This window comes from Argentina silus (genome assembly GCF_951799395.1).
Source record: "Argentina silus genome assembly, chromosome: Y".
Taxonomy (NCBI): domain Eukaryota; kingdom Metazoa; phylum Chordata; class Actinopteri; order Argentiniformes; family Argentinidae; genus Argentina; species Argentina silus.
The window spans coordinates 44,513,241-44,535,933 of NC_139654.1; the positions used below are offsets into that span (position 1 = coordinate 44,513,241).

Genomic DNA, 22,693 nt, shown 5'->3' on the forward strand with positions numbered 1-22,693 from the left:
AGCTTTAGTCATCACTTCTAAGCATATCCAATAACAGTCAAAATGGTCATGTGTTTCAGGTATACCTGATGGCCTTTGCTGTGCAGTGGAACAACCACCCGCTGTGTCGGCAGCACCCGTACTCCTGGTTCTTCCTGCACAGCCACAGGCTCCCTCCATCATATTTCGTGGGCCATCATGCAGTCAGAGCTTTGTACCTGTGGCACAGCCCCCTGCACCAACAACCAAGCCATACATGCCTAATAAGTCCTTGCGGCCATGTGGGGCTTGCCAAGTGCCTCAGTGTGGTGGGCAGCGTAAGAGGTACACACCCTCTAAAGACAAAGCAGCTGGAAGCTTCCAGAAAATCTTCTCCTATTGCCCGGCAACTAGAAAATCCACTACCTCTGGTTTTGAAGATGTTGTGTACGATAGTTTTGAACACTTCAAAAGTGTGGTGGATGAAGCATGCCGAGTTAGAAAAGAGGAAAAACTATTTAAAAATACCTGTGACTTACCTGTGTGATGCCACTTCTCCTATGCCATCTTTAAGAGAGAGAAAGAAAGAGAAAAAAAGCTTGTTTTTGTTTGTTTGTTTGAGTCAAAGTGTTTCAAAGTGTTTTAGCAAGTAGAGCAATACAGTCAGCCTATTTATTTATATTGTAGTTAAAATGCACTTTGTAGTTTAATTAAAGAATGTTCTTGTCTTTTTTTATTATTTATATTGTAGTTAAAAATGCACTTTGTAGTATCTTTTTTATACAAACATGTTCTGGTCTATGTCCAATATCCGGTCCAATCTAACCTCTGTTTCAATCTAACACAATTAATTTACATACCCTTTATTGTTAGTTTATGTTCAATTAACCTGTGTTTTTGTCATGCGTGTCCTCGTGCTGTTTGTATGTCTTTGTCAGCTTCATGTCTTTGTGATGTTTGTATGTCTTTGTCCGCTTCATGTTTAACAAAAGTTTGCCAAAAAAACACACACAAAAAATGTAACAGAGAGGAATGGCTTGAGCATTTGTTGCTTGGTGACCTGTGTCTTTGGATAATCTTGTAGTTCTTTATTGGGCTTTGGCCTGTACAAAGCTATTGTGAATTTGTATCTTATGTGTTCTCAATTATTAATGTTTTTGTGTGCATGTCCTTGTGATGTTTGTATGTCTTTGTCAGCTCCATGTTTAACTAAATGTTTACAAATGTTTGTAAATGTTTGTCTCTCGTCATCTCACTCATGGCCTGTACCTTGACGTGGTGAGTGGGCTTTCAACTAAACAGGTCTGCCTACTTGTGTTTGTGTGTCATAAAAATAATATATCTGTGCCCCATACATGGAATCTGAGTGCATATGTAGTAAATGGAAAAATGTGCATGTTGAAACCTTTACATTGGGTTCTTTGTAAATTTTGAATGCATTTTCGTTTCACAAAATGCACTGTTCTCATGTCTTATTCAGTAACTGTTGGTGACCATCTGCGGCATTTTAGCAACCACACTCTCGCAGTTCGTTGGGACGAAACACATTCTAGTTAAAGAATAAAACTGTAATACTATTTGGTAATTTGTGAATAACATTTTTAAGTAAAAATATAAATAAAAGTATTATGAAAGTATTTAAACTATTTTGGAATCTCTGTATGCTTGGGTTTCAGAAAAAAAGAGGAGGGTGGGACATGTCAAAAATGATTGTAGGTCAAACACCTAGAGTATAAGCTCTAAGAAAATACTTTTACCAACACCCAGTTTATTAATTATGGGCTGCATGGTAAGTAGGATGGTGGGGCATATCTCATGTCACACATCATAACACGAGGTGCAAGCATTCAGAAATGGTATGGTTTGTATGATCAGTTTCCCCTTATAAAGGGGAAATACACTATGGTATTTTTTGGTCAAAGCAATGCATCAATGGTGATCAAGTATTATAGACTACAATTTACTCTGACTCCTGTGAGAAAATGTGTTCTTTATTTGAAGAGAAGACAAACTACTTCTTACTTTTAGCTATTTAATTATATGTCAGAATTCTAGGCTTGTACAAGGACCACTTTTGGCGAAGAAAATCACAGTCAGCAAGCTGTTAATCTGTAACCAACCCTCCAAAAATGGATGCATTCAAACAGTCAAACAAAGTATTTACAGTATACAAAATGATTGTGATTGGCTATTTGGTTGGGGAGGAACCGCGGTTTAGACTTGGCATCCCTTGTTGTTCACGGGCTGGTCACACCATTGTCCTATCTGCGGAGTCAGCACCCTGTAAGAGATAAGATACCTACTCTGGTATGTCCTCCCTAGCCTGTCCTCCCTAGCCTGGTATTATTCCACTATAGCTCTTTGTGTAAGCGTGTGTTGCAACATCTTTCTTGATGACCTGGCTCAACCTCTCCATGTATTAATCCAACGTACTATGGGACTAATGCTTGATCCATCGCTCATTTATCAACAGGCCATCACATTAGTAAATTTAGCACACTGCAGTAATGTATTTTTATTACAGCAATAATAAACTGTTTTTATAAAAATAATTTCTAACACTCCAATAAGATTAGTAGGTTGACCTCGAATGTAGTTTATCAACTAATAACACATGAGTAAGGCTAAGAAGGGCTACGGAGGAAAGAGATATGAATGGTGGTTTATTTAACAGTTACCAATAACCTTAAATGTGACCAAGTAAACCAAATGAAAGAAATCAAGTTACATAGGTTAAAACCAGATAAAACAGAGAAGTTGTCTTTGTGTCTTCTCCCAGACTCAGAGGTGTCAATATGCATTGCTAATTAGATTGTGCTGGCTGCACCCCCTGGGTGGTCATTACAATGAGTCGTGTGAATGGCTCAAATGTCATCCAGACAAAGTGAGAGTGCATTAAATACATTCTTACACCCTTTATGTACACTTTTCCACCTAAATATATCAATCTCATCAATCTACATCAACTCAAACTATGCAAATAATGCAAACAACATTCAGCAGCCAAGTGGATTTCAATCAATTCTTATACATGACATTTCTGTAAATAAAACTTGAGGCCAGTGAACACCAGGGGGCGTCCTTCTTTCTGATCAATTTTCGTCCGATCCCAGGTTGAGCAATAGGGACTTGGGGGGGTCATGAGCCGTTCCCAGGCGGTCTCCCATCCAAGTACTAACCCGGCGCGACCCTGCTTAGCTTCCGAAATCAGACGAGATCGGGTGTGTTCAGGGTGGTGTGGCCGTAAACGGAAGCTACAGCCCTCTGTACTGTATATAAAGTCAAGGAAAGGAGATGCCCGCCACTTTACAACACAAACAATACTGTTGTTGATACGCAGAAGGCAGGGAGTTATCACGGAAAACACCAAAACTGCAATTAACATTGCTTTACCACTCGACAGCTCATAGTTGTCAGTCTAGAACAGGGGTGTCAAACTCATTTTCACCCCCGGCAACATCAGCATCATGGTTGCCCTCAAAGGGCCGGTTGTAACTGTAAGACTGTATGCATGTTACTTCTCCTTAACATATTGTAACAAATAACTCTGCATTTGATTATTATTTATTCAAGTGTACAAATATTGTACATGCATTTACATAAATGTAAAAATATATGTAAGCACATTGCACTGTTATTATAACATAAAACCCTTTAATTTATCAGGTTAAGAAACCCACATTACTCCATCAATCAAAGATCAAACTTTTCAAGTGAATAACAAAGACAAATATGATTAAACAAGTTATTACAAATCAACTTTTTAAAAAACTTTTTTTGTCACAGTTGAGAAGGGCAGAACTATGGTAGAACAAATAATTGTGAGCTGCTAAAACATGTGGCACATGTGTGGCATTTAACAAAAACAAATAGCTGTAGACAGCCTTACAGAGGGCATACCTCCAACTAATGAGTGTACTCCTTCATCACCGACACTGCCTCGTAACACAGAAGACATCGGTTTTTCTCCTTGAAGCAAAAACATGTATTCGCCTTCCCACCTTTCATTAAATTGCCTTCCCTCTGCATCGACTTTTCTCTTCTTGGACATTTTGGGATTATTTGTAGATCTTTTTCATATCCATCACCGGTTTAGTCAAACGCTGATATGCGATCTAGCGGCAGGATCCCGTCATTTCGCGGGTCGCAAATTTCACATGCATTGTGGGAGATGGAGTTCATGGTCACTGTACGCTATAAAGCAGCGTAGACTTTTATTTTAAGACAATTATGTACTTTTTAAGCTCTCGCGGGCCACATAAAATGACGTGGCGGGCCGTATTCGACCCGCGGGCCTTGAGTTTGACACATGTGCGTTAAACCGATCAAATACCTGCTTGAGTGGAGCTCCAAAAAGTTTTCTTCAATATTGCAAGCTGGCATAGTCAACAACTCTCTGAAAAATAGTCCTACCAACCCCCAAGAACTACTGGCAACAACACTTGATTGATAACGAATAGTCTGTCCCGTACCCATGCACGTACACACTCACTCCTACACACACACACACACACACACACACACACACACACACACACACACACACACACACACACACACACACTCCTATTACACAGTCAGGCTCTGTGGAAAGTTGAAGTAAAAATAGGCTCCTTATTCTCCCCTCACAGCTGCTAAGATGATGTTCCACCTGGAATCCACCCTCCCGGGGGGGGGGGGGCGCGAGTAGGCTACAGGATGGCAGGGGAAAAAAACACGAAAAAACACGGACTCACTGGCTATTAGTAGACCTACAAAGGAGATGCAACAGATTCCCCCCATGTCGAAATGCAAGTGGTTGGACTATTATAACACACAAACAAATCAACCACACAGTTTCATTTCAAATCTACCAATACAGGGGGTAGTATTTTGAGCCTGTGACGCGACGTCACGTAAGTGCTACTATATAAGCGTCCGCACACGCGTCGTAGCTCCATTCACTCTAGTCTAGTCTCTTGCCAAGTTCGCTTGTGCCAGCTCTCGCTAGTCTATCTGTTATCGATATCGATTTACTTAGGCCTATACTTCAAAACCCAAACAGTCTTTTTAAAGACTAACCCCACAAACAGTCTTTTTAAAGATTATCCCCATCTCAGCCATAGCCAAATTAACTGCTAGGCGTGCACTTAGCTAACTAGCTAGCAACTTTTTCACCGTGTTGCAACACAACTATACGACCCACGCGACTAAGACACACACACACTCACCCACTCACTCACTCACTCACAAAGGACTACAATTGTTAAGTCTTAAAATAAAATCTGCATTGCCTGCAAAATCGTTATTGTGTACTGTTGTATTAAAGATCGTGCCTAAGTCCCGACTGATTAGCCCCCGATACTAGTCTCTCAACATAGCCACACACACGCACACATCGTTACATCATAGCATAAACTTTATTGAAAACACAACTAATCCACATCCAAATTATTTCAAAACCAAACAAAAATGGGGAGATTTCTTGTGAGGACCAACAAGGCAACCGACGCACCACCAGCTGCAAAAAAGCTTTGAAGGTACGATGAAGCATACCTGCAGTTTGGGTTTACAGTCACGGCTGATCTGAGACCACAGTGTGTCGTGTGTGCCGAGGTGCTGGCAAACGACAGCATGAAGCCATGCAAACTAAAAAGGCACCTCGAAACAAAGCATGCTGGCATTAAGGATAAACCGGCTGAATATTTTAAAAGAAAGCTTGATGGCCTCCATCAGCAACAGGCAACCATTTCAATGCACAGCACTGTGTCTAAACAGTGTTTGGAGGCATCGTATGCAGTGGCCAAAAGAATAGGTAAACTGGGTAAACCGCATACAATTGCAGAGACTCTCATTTTGCCGGCCGCGCAAGACATGTGCAGAATAATGATAGGAGATAGTGCAGCAGCCAAACTCGGTACAGTACCACTGTCCAATGACACAGTCGCTAGGAGAATTTCAGACATGATAATGATATCAGAGAGCAACTGATAGAGTTCATAAAAAAGAGTCCTTACTACGCGCTGCAGCTGGACGAATCCACTGATATTGCTGGGCAGGCCCAGCTCCTCACCTATGTCAGGTATCTGCGGGACAAGGCGATTGAGGAGGATGTCCTGTTTTGCCGGCCTCTTCAGTCGCACACTACAGGAGAAGCCATCTTCAATGTCCTCGATATATTTATCAATGAAAATGGTTTGGCTTGGGACCGATGCGTTGGCCTATGCACGGATGGTGCGCGGGCAATGACGGGCCGTGAGCGTGGCCTAGCTGCTCGCGTTCAGCAAGTAGCTCCACTTGTGAAATGGACACATTGCATGGTCCATCGCGAAGCACTAGCTGCTAAAAAAATGCCGGTTCTCTTTGACTCCGTGCTGAACCAATCCGTGAAAATGATGAATCTCATCAAATCACGGCCGCTAAACTCTCGCTTGTTTGGGGTCCTCTGCCAGGAGATGGGGTCAGGGCACGAACAGCTGCTTCTGCACACTGAAGTTCGCTGGCTCTCCAGGGGGCGGGTGTTACAGCAGTTGTATGAGCTGCGAGAGGAGGTGAAGTGGTTTTTGACAGAAATCAAATCAGATCTGGCGAAGCATCTGGATGACACTATGTGGCTTGCGTCTCTGTCCTATTTGGTCGATATATTTGACCGCTTGAATGGCCTCAACCTGTCTTTGCAAGGCCGCGAAACTCATATTTTGCTCCTCGCAGACAGAGTGGACGCCTTCACACAAAAACTTGACCTCTGGCGTGGCCGCATCAGTCGAGGGAACTGCGACATGTTCCCCAGCCTTGCAGACTTTATCACTGATGCAGGCACGTCACACGATTTCTCCTCTCTATTTCAATCAGCGTCTGAGCACCTGTCAGCAATGAGAAAACAATATGCGACGTACTTTAAAGAGGATTATCGCTCTTTTGCGTGGGTTCGAGATCCATTTGTGTGCACAGCAAACGAGCTGTCAATTGATATGCAGGAACAGCTTATTGAGCTGAAGAGTGACAGTAGGCTGAAGGAACTCTTTACCTCCTGCCCTCTTTCGTCATTCTGGGCAGCATTGATGCAGGAATACCCTCAACTCTGTGACGTCGCCTTGAAGATTCTCCTCCCTTTCGCGTCGACATATTTGTGTGAGGCAAGATTCTCAAAAATTACTGCACTCAAAATGAAATACCGCAATCGTGCACAAATCGAGGATGATTTGAGGCTATGTTTATCAGACATTGCGCCAAGAATTGAGGATCTTTGCAAGGCAAAGCAGGCTCAGGTCTCACATTAAAATCGCCTACCTGCAAGCTTCTGTAAAAAATGCAGATGATATGCCTACTAATAGGCCTAGTAATAATAACAATAATAAAGCATGAATTCATATCAGAGGTCTGGTGCCAATTCCCAATTATAGCAATAGCCTAGTAATGATAATAGGCCTACTGATGATGATAATAATAATAATAATAACAACAACAACAATAAAGCATGTAACCTCATATAATTATATAGCAATAGCCTAGTAATGATAATAGGCCTACCACTACTCATAATAATAATAATAATAATAATGCCTGCAAGCTCACATTAGAAATCTATCTATCTATCTATCTATCTATCTATCTATGCAAGGTGGTGTAGTGGGGGTGGCGCCGGGAAGGGGGGGGGTGGCGCCGGGAGGAGTGGGGGCCCCAACTGCAATGAACCAGCTTTAGGGGGGCCCAGCTTGCAAAAGGTTGAGAACCCCTGGTGTAGACTACTGCAATAGCCTTCTCTCTGGTCTCCCCCAGAAAAGTATTAAACACCAACAGTTAGTTCAGAATGCGGCTGCAAGGGTATTGACTCACACAAAAAAGAGAGACTACATTATCCCAGCACTCCGTACACTACACTGGCTGCCTGTGAGCTTTAGAATAGATTTTAAGGTTCTTCTTCTGGTTTTCAAAATGGTGAAAGGTTTAGCACCAAGATACTTGGGTGATTGCATTCAGGAATATGTCCCTAATAGAACCCTTAAATCCTCCACTGCCTCTCTCTTAGTGACTCCAAACCGTAAGAGAAGCGGTGAGGCGGCTTTTAGCTGCTATGCCCCTAAGCTTTGGAACGCCCTACCAGGCCATATCAGAGAGGTAGAAACTCTTAACACCTTTAAGAAACAAAACACACTAATTTAAACTTGCCTTCTGTAACAATGTCCGTGATACACAGAGGCAGACGCAGTGGTGTAGTGAGGGAAAGGTCCCGTTTATTCATAAAGTCAGTTCGTTGGCTTTCCAGCCTCCTCAAAACACTCGGCGACTTCCCAGTCGCCGTTCTCCTGCCAAACAGAGGCACACACATCTTAAACCATTTAGTCAACGAGGCTTCATTTGCAACAGGTGTGCAACGGAGCCTCGCCGACATAACCCTGGCCACGGTCCTGTAGCTCCCTCTACAGGCCGAACGCTGCATGTCCCCCCACACCTTCACACACATCACATCGCCCACCCTCGATGATCTACACTCTCCAACGCCAGCAACAGCACCATCAGTATCAGTACCAGCAACACCACCAGCACCAGTACCAGCACAAGCCCTGGCCAACAACTCCAACACCAGCACCAGCACAAGGACCAGGAGAGGAGCAACACCCCGCCCCAACAGGGAAGTTCACTGCACCTTCCCTCACACACACACTGCCTTACTAACCCCTTGCCTACACCACCAGAGCAGCAGTGCACACACTCCACGACCCAACCCATCGACTCCAGATCAAGCCCCGGTCCCAGCCAGCATCACCAGCACCAGCCAAGGACCCTGAGTTGATCAACACTTCCTTTCTACCCTGCACCATTCTACACCTTCCCTACACAAGTTCCCTAAACCAGACCCCCCTCCCACAGGGCGGCACTGACTGAGTTGCTGTCTGCTGTGATGTCACGTCAGATCGGGATGTCCCACACTCATCATGACAATTTGTATTTTGTACTTTTTGCCTGCCCAAACTCGACATCTATTGCACGCCTGACCGTCCTGGTAGGGGGATCCCACTCTGAGTAGCCCCTCCCAAGGTTTCTTCCATTTTCTTTTTTTTCTTTTTTTTTTCTTTGGGAGTTTTTCCTCGTCCTCTGCGAGGGTCTAAAGTTGGGGGGTGTTGTGTCTTCTATTGTACTATTGTTTCTCTGACTTTTTATGTACAGCACTTTGAGTTGCAGTCTCTGTACGAAAATGTGCTCTATAAATAAATGTATTATTATTATTACAAACCATAAAAGAGTAAAAGAAAAAGGGAAACAGCTAGAAGAAATATCTGAATGTTTGTCAATCCTACATCTGAAGCTCTATGTCTATACAGTGTTTGCAAAGTGTAGGAAAAAGTTATTTCAACATTTTACAATGTGCTGTATGTGTCTATGTTGAACAGTTGTTTAGAGAATCAACAAACAAATGTCTGTTAGTTCAATTAATAGTGTTGTTATGTTTTAAATGTTTCAACTTCTATCAAAGCTTCCTATGAAATGATACTTTCAAAGAAGGCCCTGCCACCATGGTTGGACCCAGGGCCGTAGCTACAAAATGGACCCTGGCTGTGGTCTGTGAGGTAACAATGACTGGAGTTTGAATTTTTCAAAAACATTACACACAACACATACAGTCGTCAAGGATGTCACAATGTGATGACATAATGTAGAACACGCAGCTGGGGTTCTAAAATCCAGCTACAGTACTCCTGACATTCATTTACCTGCAATTCCTCTGTGTAGAGCAAGATAGGTAGATGTTATTTGTTCTTTTCACAGTTTTTTAAACTTTTGCTGTCTGAAAGGGCCATCAGACATGAATCCTAGTGCGCCCATTCAATCAATGGCCTCCTTGTATGTAGGAGATCTCCACAGGGACACCACTGAGGGAATGCTGCATGTGAAATTCAGCCCTTGTGGTCCAATCATCTCTATAAGAGTGTGCAGGGACATGATAACACACCAATCTCTTGGGTATGCCTATGTCAACTTTCAACAGCAAGCTGACACAGAGCGTGCCCTGGACACCATGAACTTTGATGATGTCAATGGAAGACCTATACGCATCATGTGGTCTCAGCGTGACCCTTCTCTGAGGAATAGTGGGGTAGGCAACATCTTCATTAAGAATTTAGTGGAGACTTTTGACAGCAAGGACCTCTACGACAGGTTCTCTGAGTTTGGGGACATCCTTTCCTGCAAGGTAGTATCTGATGAGAATGGCTCTAAAGGCTATGGCTTTGTGCAGTATAATAGACAGGAGGCTGCTGAGAGAGCTATTAAGAGACTCAATGGAACGTTATTGAATGACAGAAAAGTGTTTATTGGACACTTCAAATCTTGCAAAGAACGAGAGGCTGAACTTGGATGCAGGGTCTGAGAGTTCACTAACGTGTACATCAAAAACTTTGGAGAGGATATGGATGACCAGCGCCTTAAGGAGAGGTTTGAGAGATTTGGACCAGCCCTGAGCGTCCGTGTCATGACTGATGACACTGGTAAGTCCATTGGTTTTGGATTTGTCAACTTCCAAAGGCATGAGGATGCCAAGAGGGCCATTGATGAGATGAATGGCTGGGAGATAAATGGGGGGCGGGTCTATGTGGGCCGCGCCCAGAAGAGAGGAGAGCGCCAGACTGTGCTGAAGCGCCAGTTTGAGCAAATGAAGCAGGGCCGCAGGACCAGATACCAGGTGTGTGTATAAGAAAAAAAGATTTAAAAAAAAAAAGACTATATAAGAAAAAGAAGTTGATAGTCTTGGTAAACATTGTTGATGTATTTGAGACATGAAAAATATCTCACTAAACAGGGTTTCTCTCTAGCAGGGTGTCAATCTGTATGTGAAGAACTTGCATGATCGCCTGGATGATGAGCAGCTGCACAAAGAGTTCTCCCACTTTGGAACAATCACCAGTGCAAAGGTGATGATGGAGGGTGGACGCAGCAAGGGATTTGGCTTTGTGTGCTTCTCCTCCCCTGAGGCAGCCACCAAGGCTGTGACTGAGATGAACGGCCGTATCGTGGCCACCAAGCCCCTGTATGTGGCCCTGGCCAAGCGCAAGGAGGAGCGCCAGGCTCACAGAACCAACCAGCACATGCAGAGGATGGCCAGCGTCTGTGCCGTTCCCAAACCAGGCATCAACCTCTACCAGGTTGCTCCCCCACCTGGATTCTTCATGGCAGCCATTCCACAGGCCCAGAACTGTGCTGCCCCTTACTTCACCAACCAGCTGGCTCAGCTGAGACCCACTCCTTGCTTGGCTACCCAGAGTGTGAAACCTCAACACTTCCAAAACATGCCCAACACCATGTGTCTATCGGCTCCCAGGCCTCAGATCTTCAATGCTATGAAGGCCACACTCTCCCAGGTGCCCCGTATGATGACCTCTCAGCGCATAGATCAGTATATTTAGTGAAGCAACGCTGCTCATAGACACAATACCAATATGCCAGTATTTGCCATGAATATCCCTTTGATTATGATGATCTTCCCTCTCAGCTACCCAGGCCTTAAGACAGCGCCCTGCCAGTGCAGATGCAGCTACAGCCAGGATCCGCGTCGTGCCCCAGAACAAGTACACAGCTGGTGTACACTACTCCCAGCAGCACATGGCTCCCCAGCCACAGGTCCTCATGCAGCAGCCTGCTGTCCATGTCCAGGACCTGGAGCCTCTGATTGCCTCCATACTGGCTGCCATTCCCCATGAGGACCAGAAACAGACGATAGGTGAGTCTGCTTGTTTGTTTCTATGGATCCCCATTAGCTGTTACTGTTACTGATATTTATTCTCCCTGCCTCCAGGTGAGCGTCTCTTCCCATCTGTCCACAACATGCACCCCAGCATCGCTCCCAAGATCACCGGCATGCTGCTGGAGATGGACAACTGTGATCTTCTCCACATGCTGGAGTCTCCAGAGTCCCTGCACTCCAAGGTGGATGAAGCTGTCGCTGTGCTGAAGGCCCACTGGGCTGAGGAGGCTGCACAGAAATCTGGCCACATCCCAGCTTGAGGTCCAAGCGGCTAACACAAAAAATCATATCCGGACTTTGAAACCTACTTCACCAATAAAAGTATTCTTGCATTGAAAAAATATTGAAAAATTAAAAAATGATTTCATTACAAAATGAAAATGATTGACTCAGCGATGTCTAGAAAAGGTTAAGCTGTACCTCAATGATAAAAGTAAAAGCCCTGGTTGGACCAGATAGACCAACAACGCACATCCCAGTTGGGCATGAAACAGTGGATGTGAATGAACAACTAGATCATTAAACAGTTGTACTTTTACTTTTATGGCCCAGCTAGCCACATTCCATCAATTCCAATGTCATGATTTTGTCTTCACAGAATAATGTGAAAAGTATTTAGATAAATGTTCATAACTGTTAATGCATTAGTGAGGATATTGCGCCAAAGCTCCTTTGTTTCTTGGTGACTGATTGACTTGGGACAAAAGTCCAGTTTTAATGACCAAGACTTTCAGGAAGTGAAAGTCAATATCGAGTCAAGGATAACTCTAATGCTATTGCGTGCGTGCGTGCGTGCGGGCGGACATGCGGGTATGAGCATGTGTGGGTATATTTTCTACATTGACAGGAAGAGGACAGATGTTAAGGTCCTGGCTCCTGCTGATAACCTGTACTACCACTGGTTGGTGATCATCGCCACGGCCCTGCTGTACAACTGGTACCTCTTGGTGGTCAGGTACGGTATCACACACCTATATCCCCCCAACCAGTGAATGAAATTATTTGTCTCCTTTTATGACATGTGTCTTCTGATCTAGAGAAAACCATGTAGTATTATCAGTAACCCTTACATGACATGTCTTCTCGACAAAGTACCTCCATTACCCATAACCCATGACAAACAGCAGTAACCATAATCCATGGTAACCTAAAGTGAATCCTCAATGGATACTTTTTCCGATTGAAAATGGCTTAATCTGTGTTGGGGAAACTGGCCTAGGGTGTACAGAACAGCATTCCAAAGGGAATTTTAACATGTCCCTTTCTAACACAACATGGCTTGGGTAGTTACCATGTTGTGGATGAACCCCTGAATTTCTTTAGCATTGACATCTGACTCAGTGAGGGCTCACCAAACTTGTTGACGAAGGAGGCAGAGTAGTCCCAGATGCCACAGTTGAGGCCTGCCGAGTGATCTCAGAAAGTAGCTACAATGGGGTGGAAACCCGTTTTGAAAAGACAGACTCCTTGGAACACGTTAAAGTTTTGGAAGAATCTACAGGAGCGTGCTGTCGCTGTGATTTTCGCCACACAGTATAAGTGGTTGTCAAGGATCACCCCATGGTTCTTGGCTGTATGGGAGGAGGTCACAGAAGAGTTCTCTACTGTGATGGAGAAGTCTTGGAGAGGGCAGGCTTTCCCTGGGAGGAAGAGCAGCTCAGTCTTGTCAAGGTTGAGCTTGAGGTGGTGGGCTGACATCCAAGCAGAAATGTCTGCAAGACATGCCGAGACACGTGTTGCCACCTGTGACTCAGAAGGGGGGAAAGAGAGAAAATGTTGACTATCATCTGCGTAGGTGTGGTAGGAGAAACCATGTGAAGAAATTACAGAGCCGAGAGATTTGATATAGAGAGAGAACAGTAAAGGCCCCAGGACAGAGCCCTGGGGGACCCCAGTGGTGAGGGCTCGTGGAAAGGCCAGCGATCCTCTCCATGTCACCTGGTAGGACCAACCGGCCAGGTAGGATGCAAACCAGGACAGTGCAGAGCCAGAGATGCCCAATTCTGAGGGCATCTCTGGGTGGAGAGAAGGATAGGGTGGTTTACTGTGTTGAATGCAGCGGACTGGTCCAGAAGAATGAGAACAGAGGAGAGGGAGGAAGTTCGAGCAGAGTGGAGGGCCTCCATGACAGCGAGGAGAGCAGTTTCAGTAGAGTGCCCAGCTTTAAAGCCGGATTGATGAGGGTCAAGGAAGTTGTTCTGAAGGAGGTAGTTAGACAGTTGCTTAGAGACAGCACGTTCAAGGGTTTTAGATAAGAAGGAGAAGAGATACCGGTCTGAAGTTATGGATAGCAGACGGGTCAAGAGTTGGTTTCTTGAGAAGAGGCTTGACTCTGGCTGTCTTGAAGGCAGCTGGGACAGATCCTGTGGATAGAGAGGAATTGATTAAGGTGGTAAGGAGCGGAAGGAGGTCTTTGGAGATGGATTGGAGAAAAGGGGAGGGGATAGGATCGAGGGGGCAGGTGGTTGCCCGCTTGGATGTGACCAGTTGTACAACATCATCAGGGGAGAGGGGGGAGAAATCTGATAAACCAACTGGGTGTTGCACAGTGGGTTAGGGAGGAAAGGTAGCATTGTTGGTGAGAGGTAGAGGGAGGGGGGTTAATGTCATCAACCTTCTTTTCAAAGTAGGTGACAAAGTCATCGGCAGACAGAGAGGAGGGGGGAGGAGGAGGGTTGAGGAGTGAGGAAAACGTGGAGAACAGTTTCCTTGGGTCAGAGACAGAGGATTGAATGTTGGAATGGTAGTATAAAGCTTTAGCAGCTGATGCAGATGAGGTGTAGTTGGGGAGGAGAGAGAGATAAGGGTCTAGATCATCAGGAAGGCCAGATTTTCTCCATTTCCTCTCAGCTGCTCAGAGCCCAATTCTACAAACTTGCAGGGTTTCAGACAGCCAGGGAGCGCGTGGAGTGGATAGTGCTGGCCTTGAGATCTGTGGGCAGAGAGAGTCGAAGGATGAGGAAAGAGAGGACAGGAGGGTGGAGGAAGCTGCATCAGTGGATAGAAGACAGAAGGATTCAACAGAGGGTAGGGTGGATAAGACAGAGGAAGAGAGAGCGGTGAGTGAGAGGGTGCGCAGGTTGCAACGAGAGGATACAGTGTGGGTAGAGACTGCTTGGGGGGGTTGAGCATTTGAGAGGGAGGGAGAAGGATATGAAATGATGATCAGAAACCGGAAGAGGGGTAACAGTGAGGTTTGAGGTATGGGAGGATCTTGTGAAGAAAGGTCGAGCTGATTGCCCGCCTTATGAGTGGGAGGAGAGTGGGACAGGGTAAGGCCGAAGGAGGAGAGAAGGTCAAGTGCTCCAGACGAGTGAAGCTTCTCCGATTGGATGTTGAAGTCACCCAGTATTGTGAGCGGTGTGCAGTCCTCAGGGAAGAAGCTGAGAAGGACATCCATCTCATCTAAGAAGTGGCCAAGCTGACCTGGTGGACGATAGATAACAACAATGTGAAGTTTGAGTTTGGGGAGGTGATAGAAACAGCATGGAAATCAAAGGTGGATATATGACAGGGGAAGGACATTATGTGACTGTGGGGGGACATGCAGCGTTTGGCCTGTAAAGGGAGCTACAGGACCGTGGCCAGGGTTACGGAAGCGAGGCTTCGTTGTGCACCTGTTGCGAATGAAGCCTCGTTGACGAAAAGGTTTAAGATGTGTGTGCCTCTGTTTTCGGGAGGGAAGGCTGGAAAGCCAGGACTGGAAAGTCAACGTGGGAATTACAATTATTATCTTAAATAAACGGGACCATTCCCTCATCACCACACTGCGTCCGCCTCTCTGTACAAGGGACTCGTTACAGTGACCACTTTAGGTGAGATGAGGAGTCCTGTTCCTCCTCCTCAACCAGAGAATCTAGGGGAATGAGAAAAGGAGTAGGCATCAGAGAGGGCTGCCGGAGTAGCTGTGTTATCCGGTGTAATCCATGTCTCTGTGAGAGCAAGGAAGTGGAGAGACATGAAGCAGGCTTCTGATAGCTTCTGCTTTCTGGACCGCTGATTGGCAGTTCCAAAGTCCTCCCATGACAGTGAGGTCGTGGTCAGTTGAGCATGGTGGGTAGATTAGATTGGAAGGGTTGCAGGTGGAGGTGTAGCTTCGATGTGTCCTCCTGATGGATGAAATAACAGGAATGGGGAGAAAGCACATTGTGATTTTTTGCCGGTATAGAGGGAGAGGGTTAGTGGGAAATGTAGGATATAGGTAGGCTCAATACACTCAAGGTAATGAAAAAATGATCAAAATAGAATAAAAAATACTTATTTGTATGGCCTTCCTCTCAGGCCTTCCCCAGTGGACTCCACAGATAGACTCCTTCGTCTTTGTGTCAGGAGGCTGTCGCAGAGGCTGTCGCTCTGCAATCATCACAATATAAATGTAGATTCTGTGATTGCTGATGACTAGCAGGGTAGCAACCCCTCCCCTTTATTTACGATCAGTTAACGACCAGACAGGTTTTATCACTCACTCAATCCCAAATGTATTAGTCCTGGTCCAGGGTGAGGAGGAGTTAACTACCTGGCAGAATAGTGTTTAGGCCCTCCCACTGGAGATTGACAGCACGTCACAGCAATTGACTTCAAACAGATAGCTTCCAACAGAAACTACTATCAGAGCGTAAGGCAGGATAGCCACAGCAAAACAAACAACTCCTAACAGCATTTTGACTAGAAACAAGATTAAACTAACTTACTCAGACTCAAGAACAGGCTTAAGGAAGGATAGCCACAGCAAAACAAACTAGTACTAAGAGCACTCTGACTAGAAACAAGATTAAACTAATTTACTCAGACTGGAGAACAGGCTTCACCACTCACTCAATCCCAAATGTATTCGATTAATCTCCAATGAGGATGAGTCCGCCTACAGAGAGGAAGATGACAGCCTGGCTTTCTGGTGAAGCCAGAACAACTTGGAGCTGAACGCCCCAAAAACTGTAGAGATGGTAGTAGACTTCAGGAGAAGCCCAGCCCCAACCGCCCCTCCTCATTTAGCCTCATTGCCATTTAACTTCGCACAGCCTACAAAATGTAATGTTTTATTGTTCTATTTTTTAAATTTGTTATTGCTATTTTGTTAATATTTTGCTATTTTGTAAATCTTTTGTCAATATTTGCTATTGTTTTTGCTATTGTTCCCATGCACCAACCTCACCAAGTTAATTTCCTGTATGTGCAAATATACTTGGTCAAATAAAATAATTCTGAATCTGATTCTGATTCTGATTCTGATTCTATAAAGAGATTGACCAAGGGCTTTGCTTGATGAGTGATGACCACAACTTATTAGTGCAGTAGTGAAGCACTCTTAATTCTTGGCTAACTGTCAATCTCTCTCTATAGGAACTTAAGTTGTGCAATTTGGATGTCACTCATCCAATCCAGGGTCAAAGGGACCTTCTCAGCTGAAACTTGGTTTGTGAAACTATGAAGCCAAAAGAGGCTTTGCAGGTACTGAGTGCATTGGAAATCCTTGTGCAACATCTCACTACATTGGTTACATTATGTTATAATCTCAGTACAGTTGTTTTTCCAACAAAAATATGTTAATTTCTTCGTGAATACAGTCAAGAATACAGCCCGTACAGACAAGAAGAAGCAATGGCAGAGGCTCCAGAAGGGGGAAGAAATGTTCCAGTGGGGAAAGCAAGGGCTCTTCTACTGGGTTTGCCACTCTTACTGGGAGTCTTGGCTCTCTCTGTGCCTCTTCTCCTGGGCGTGGCTCTCTTGACGCCTATAATTTTTTTCATTGTATATGAAAAAGGTATTAGAAAGGTGGACTCAGTAGACATTTTTAAACGACAGCTGAAAACATATCTTTTTAACCTGGCATACATAAATATTAATACTTTTTTCCTACTCTTCTTATTTTTAAAAGAAATATTTTATTGTTTTTTTCTTTTTATTAATGTTGGTCTATTCATTACTGTGATGTGGTTTTGCTGAACTATTCATTATTATGATTGTGATATGGTCGTGCTGAACTGTCAAAGCACTTTGAGCTGCATAGTCTGTATGAAAGGTGCTATACAAATAAAGCTATTATTATAATTATTCTGGAAACAGTGGCATTAGAAAGAACAGAGCACCTTCTGTCAGAGAATCAGTGGAGGAGCGTGTTGATATAATCTCTCCAACCTATTCTACTATGTTGCTGTTTGCTTTTTTTGTCATACACTTTTTCACCAAAGAAAGATCTGTGTGTTTGCAATTTGTTTTATTGAAAACTGGGTTGATGTACCTATTGTTTAGAGTGGCAAGATAACTTTTGAACTGTCTTCAATTAATGGCATTCTCATGGCAGTGTACTCCGTTTGTAAAACAATCTGTGAAATAAGTGCCACTGTGAACAATATCAAGAAAAAATACATCTTAGGACACACTTCAATGATTAAAACACACAAAATAAAATGTATTTTCCTCAAACAAATACACTGTGTATTGTAAAGTTGGCTCAAAACTAATATGAAATATTACTGGGGCACTATTCTGGCAGTGCATACCATTATATCTGTATGATCCAGGAATACTCATACGCTCAATAACTAATACAAACCGGGTGTATCCCTGGACATAAGGCCGAATAAAAACAGGTACTGTATATACTATGCCCTCCTTATGTCTTGGAAAGAGGAAGCATTTTGACTTTCTTTTAGCTCTATGCTCCAACAGTTTGGATTTGAAATCAAACAATTACTATGGGGTCAAAGTAGAGATTCTCAGTTTTAATTCAATGTTTTTTTTTCAGATTGGCTTCATCATTTAGTATCAAGTACAACCTTTTTGAAACATACTCCCCCTATTTCAGGGCTCTGAACGAAATGGGAAAAAATTGATGATATCCAAATGAAGTACTGATGTTTAGTATTTGGTCGACAATCCTTTGCATGCAATAACTGCCTGAAGTCTGCAACCCACTGACCCCACCAGACACTTGGTATATTTTCTCTGGTGATCCTCTGCCAGGCCTGTACTGCAGCCATCTTCAGTAGTTGTTTGTTTTTTGGTCTTTTTGCCTTAAGTTCCCTCTTTAGCGAATGAAATGCATGTTTAATTGGATTTAAATCTGAAGATTGACTTAGCCAGTCAGAAACTTTCCACTTTTTGGTAGCACCCCCTCCACCGTGTTTCACAGATGAGGTGGTATGCTGTAAATCTTGGGCAGATCCTTTTTTCTCCAAACATTCCTCTTGCAATCACTTTGGTACATGATAATATTCGTCTTATCTGTCCGTTTTCCAGACCTCTGCAGGCTTTTTAGGTACTTTTTAGCAAACTGTATCATCCTCTTTGAGGATTTAGTGGTTTGCACCTTGCAGTGAAGTGTCTGTAGTTTGGCTGGTGATGTATTTTGGGGATGGTAGTCTCTGACACATTCACAACTACCTCCTGGAGAGTGTTCCTGATCTGTGTGACAGTTGTTTTGGGTTTTTTCTTAATTATGGTGAGTATTCTTCAGTCATCCACTCTGGAAGTCATCCATGGCTTACCAGCATGTTTGTGGTTGCTAAGTTCACCAGTGGGTTTTTTTCGAAGGAGAGCAGCTCTTGCTTAAACATGCACCTCTGATGAGAGCAGGAAAGAAATGCTGACTCTAGCACAGAAAGCAAACGTACAAAGGATGAAAATACATTGCAGGAGAGGTTCCACAGAAGCCTGTGATTGCTCAACACTGGCACTTGACAAAGGACTATAAAAAAAACTTGAGACTCTCAGTGTTGGACACACAGACTTGGAAGATGAAGGCGCAGATGAAATCATTTCTCCTGCTCACGGTGGCTATCTTGCTGGTCAAGGGTAAGATGCGGCTGCAGCAGAACTATGTGTGACCAACTGGTAGTTTATAAGGTCTTGGCTCTAGAGTGCACGACAACGCCACCTGGGGCCTTTCCCACCAGGATATTACAGAGGTAAGCTGTTACACACCTTGCTTGAGACAAGCGGGTTCCCACACAGATACGAAACAAAGTAAGGACAGAGACGTGATCTCAATTATAAAAATAAACAAGATTTATTTATAAATAACAGTAAAAGGCCACTCTGTCATTCGTTTAGTTATGCCTTAGCAAAGAGAGGGGGGTAATGGCTGCCACCAGATAGGTAACTGTTACAACACAGCAAAGATATAGTAGAGCTGTTGGGGAAGGGGCGGTTACCTGTCCATGAGAAGTGGGCGACACACCACTCGTGCTCTTGTTTCCAGTGCCTATCCACACAAACACACACAGGCACAAGACACTGCAAAATGTAGGTGATCACAGATATGGTGAATAAGTGCAGATTACCACTACAAAAACACGGTGCGCAGTGCAGGGGGAAGACTTGACTCCGGCGACCTGTCCCATGAACAGCTTCACTAGCTCTGGAAGGGAGAAGGGACAAGGAAAGCTGGACATTAGATGGTGTCTTAAATGCAGCAGACTACCGGGACAGCCAATACCCCATGTATCTCAATGCCGTGGGGGAGGGAGCCAAAAAGAGGCAACTAAGTAGAAGGCCGATTCAGATAATACAAAACTAAACAACAAGAGAAAGAAACCAAACCAAAAGGGGCAAAAGCTACCATTACATCGTGAACTTATGGTAGGCAAAACAGCAGTGGCAACTGCTACCTGAGGACACAAACAGACAGAGTAAGCCATACATAAATACACAGCAAGAACATAATTAACAATATTAATTACAATGTGCACTAGGCATTATCCTACTATACACTTAAATAACAGACTAATGACATGGTAAGCTCACAAGAGCTGTTCAATAACCAAAAGGCCGTGCTTCAGCTTAAGACAGAATACCAATTCCGTAGTTAACAGACAACATTTGTATGGATAATTTTACCTTTGTTGACTGTCTCCAAGGCAACACTGCAGTACGGTCGCTGAGCGTCTTTTCACTCGAGACCTACGTTAAGACATGCTATTAAATGTACGCAGAAACCTCTGAACAAGGCAGCCTGATGTTAACCAACCAGTAATACAAATGGGCTGTAAATACCTTCAGTAGTGCTAACGTAGCCGACTACTCGGAAGCGTCTGGTGACAGTAGAACGCCTGTAGCCCACAATTTAGCATTTAGACAGAACATTAAACATATGCAGTGGTACAGCGTAACAGAGGAGGCAGTGGCACATATCTGTTTTCACAGCGCTCGTCAGTAAAAAGGTAAGAGCTGCAAAGTAATAGTAATAAAAAGTAGTTTTGTTTACAAAAAAGTTGTTTAATTTCATCCAGATAACAGCCGAGGACTCGGACAAGAAGAAGCAAGTCTGACTCCAAGTGTGAGAAGAAATGTTCCTGTGGGGGGAAAAGGGGCCCTTGTCCTAGGCCCCACCCTCTTATTGGGGGTGGATCTGTCCTTGCCTCTCCTCTTAGAAAGAAAAGAGTGGAATGAGAAACAACACAGCACCTGCTATCAGAGACTGAGTGGAGGAGCATGTTGATATAAACTCACCAGCCTATTCTACTACAGTATGTTGCTTTTTTCATACACTTTCCCATCAAACAAACAAAGATATGTCTGTTTGCAATTTGTTTAATTGAAAACAGGGTTGATGATGTACCTATTGTTTAGAGTGGCAAGATAACTTTTGAACTGTTTTCAATGAATGTTAAGAACTATTAAACTATAAATTAAAGGAAAATACTTTCAGTGCAATCTATTATTCATCTAATGGCATTCTCCTGGCAGTGTACTCCGTTTGTAAAAAAAAATTCTGTTAAAGTATTGTCACTGCAAACAATATCATGAAAATAAACATCTTAGGACACATTTCAATGATTTAAACACACACAAAATAAAACATATTTGCCTCAAACAAATCAAATGTGTATCGTAAAGCTGGCTCACAAACCATTCAAGACTAATAACAAAACTTAGTAACTTGTACCAGTCAAAATGTTACCCTATTTGTTCCCATTTTTTATCCAGACATGAAACTATGCAAATCATATGCTGTTAGTAACTCTTTAACATCATTTTTTAAGAAATCAATGAAATAGTATGTGAAAAAGTAGCTTTTGTTGGTGGTCACAATTGTGATCGGTGTAAATAAGCATTGTCCCTACCATTCATTAAATAAGTATTAATTTACCCTTATTACCTAACCTAAATATCCATATAACCCTGCCCACTTACTCACACACCTAAACCCACTAACTAACACCCTAACCTTGTTACCCTATTGCCCTATCCCTAATACCTACATGTCAAAACCCTAATATTGATATAATCATGTCTTGATTTTTTATACTGTACCATGTCTAATATATTGTATAGAGCCCCAGCTCATTTCCAAATACATCTCAACTGAAAGATACTCTGCAGGCAACCATGTTAAACACTTTTTCTATCCTTCATTCCATATATTGTACCTGTTAGTAGTTACCTGTAACTGAACCGTCGCCTGCACACTCCAACTCTGCTATACAGATATACCTTGTGACCAATGAACCCTAACCATAAAATAGATACATACTCCAAACTAAATACTACTGTGTTCAAGTCCCATTCACTAATCCACCACAAATGTATAACCACAAAGGGTAAAAGGAGGGACACTATTCAGGCAGTGCATACCATTATACCTGTATGATCCAGGAATACCCATACGCTCAATAACTAATACAAACCAGGTGTATCTCTGAACATAAGGTCTAATACTCATTAAAAACAGGCATTTTGACTTTCTTTTAGCTCTATACTCCAACAGTTTGGATGTGAAATCAAACAATTACTATGGGGTCAAAGTAGAGATTCTCAGCTTTAATTCAATGGGTTTTATTTTCAGATTAGGTTCATCATTTAGAAAGTATATCCTTTTTTAAACATACTCCCCCTATTTCAGGGCTCCGAACGAATTGGAAAAAAATCATATAATGTCTAAATAAAGTATGGGGTCATAGAAGAGCCATCCAAAGAATTTGGAGGCATTTGCTTGTACTCAAACAGACAAGGTGTTTCTGTACAGTTCAGAATACCTTTTTTTTCTTCTTAATAATTATGTTAGAAACTGTTGAT

At 43.3% G+C, this 22,693-nt stretch overlaps 2 pseudogenes across 2 annotated transcripts in view; both read left to right on the top strand.

Annotated features, from left to right (window-relative positions):
• LOC310824143 (cytochrome P450 3A27-like) overlaps positions 1–4,648 on the top strand; it is a 28,983-nt pseudogene extending 24,335 nt beyond the window's left edge. Inside the window, exons 9-10 of the transcript in view lie at positions 87–303; positions 4,590–4,648. The product of the transcript in view is annotated as a cytochrome P450 3A27-like (transcript). The remainder of the gene's footprint in view (positions 1–86; positions 304–4,589) is intronic.
• A 5,094-nt stretch (positions 4,649–9,742) lies between these two features.
• LOC310824144 (polyadenylate-binding protein 1A-like) lies at positions 9,743–11,937 on the top strand (annotated as a pseudogene). The gene is made up of 4 exons: positions 9,743–10,618; positions 10,752–11,325; positions 11,426–11,653; positions 11,729–11,937. The product of its transcript is annotated as a polyadenylate-binding protein 1A-like (transcript).
• Positions 11,938–22,693: the final 10,756 nt, after the last annotated feature.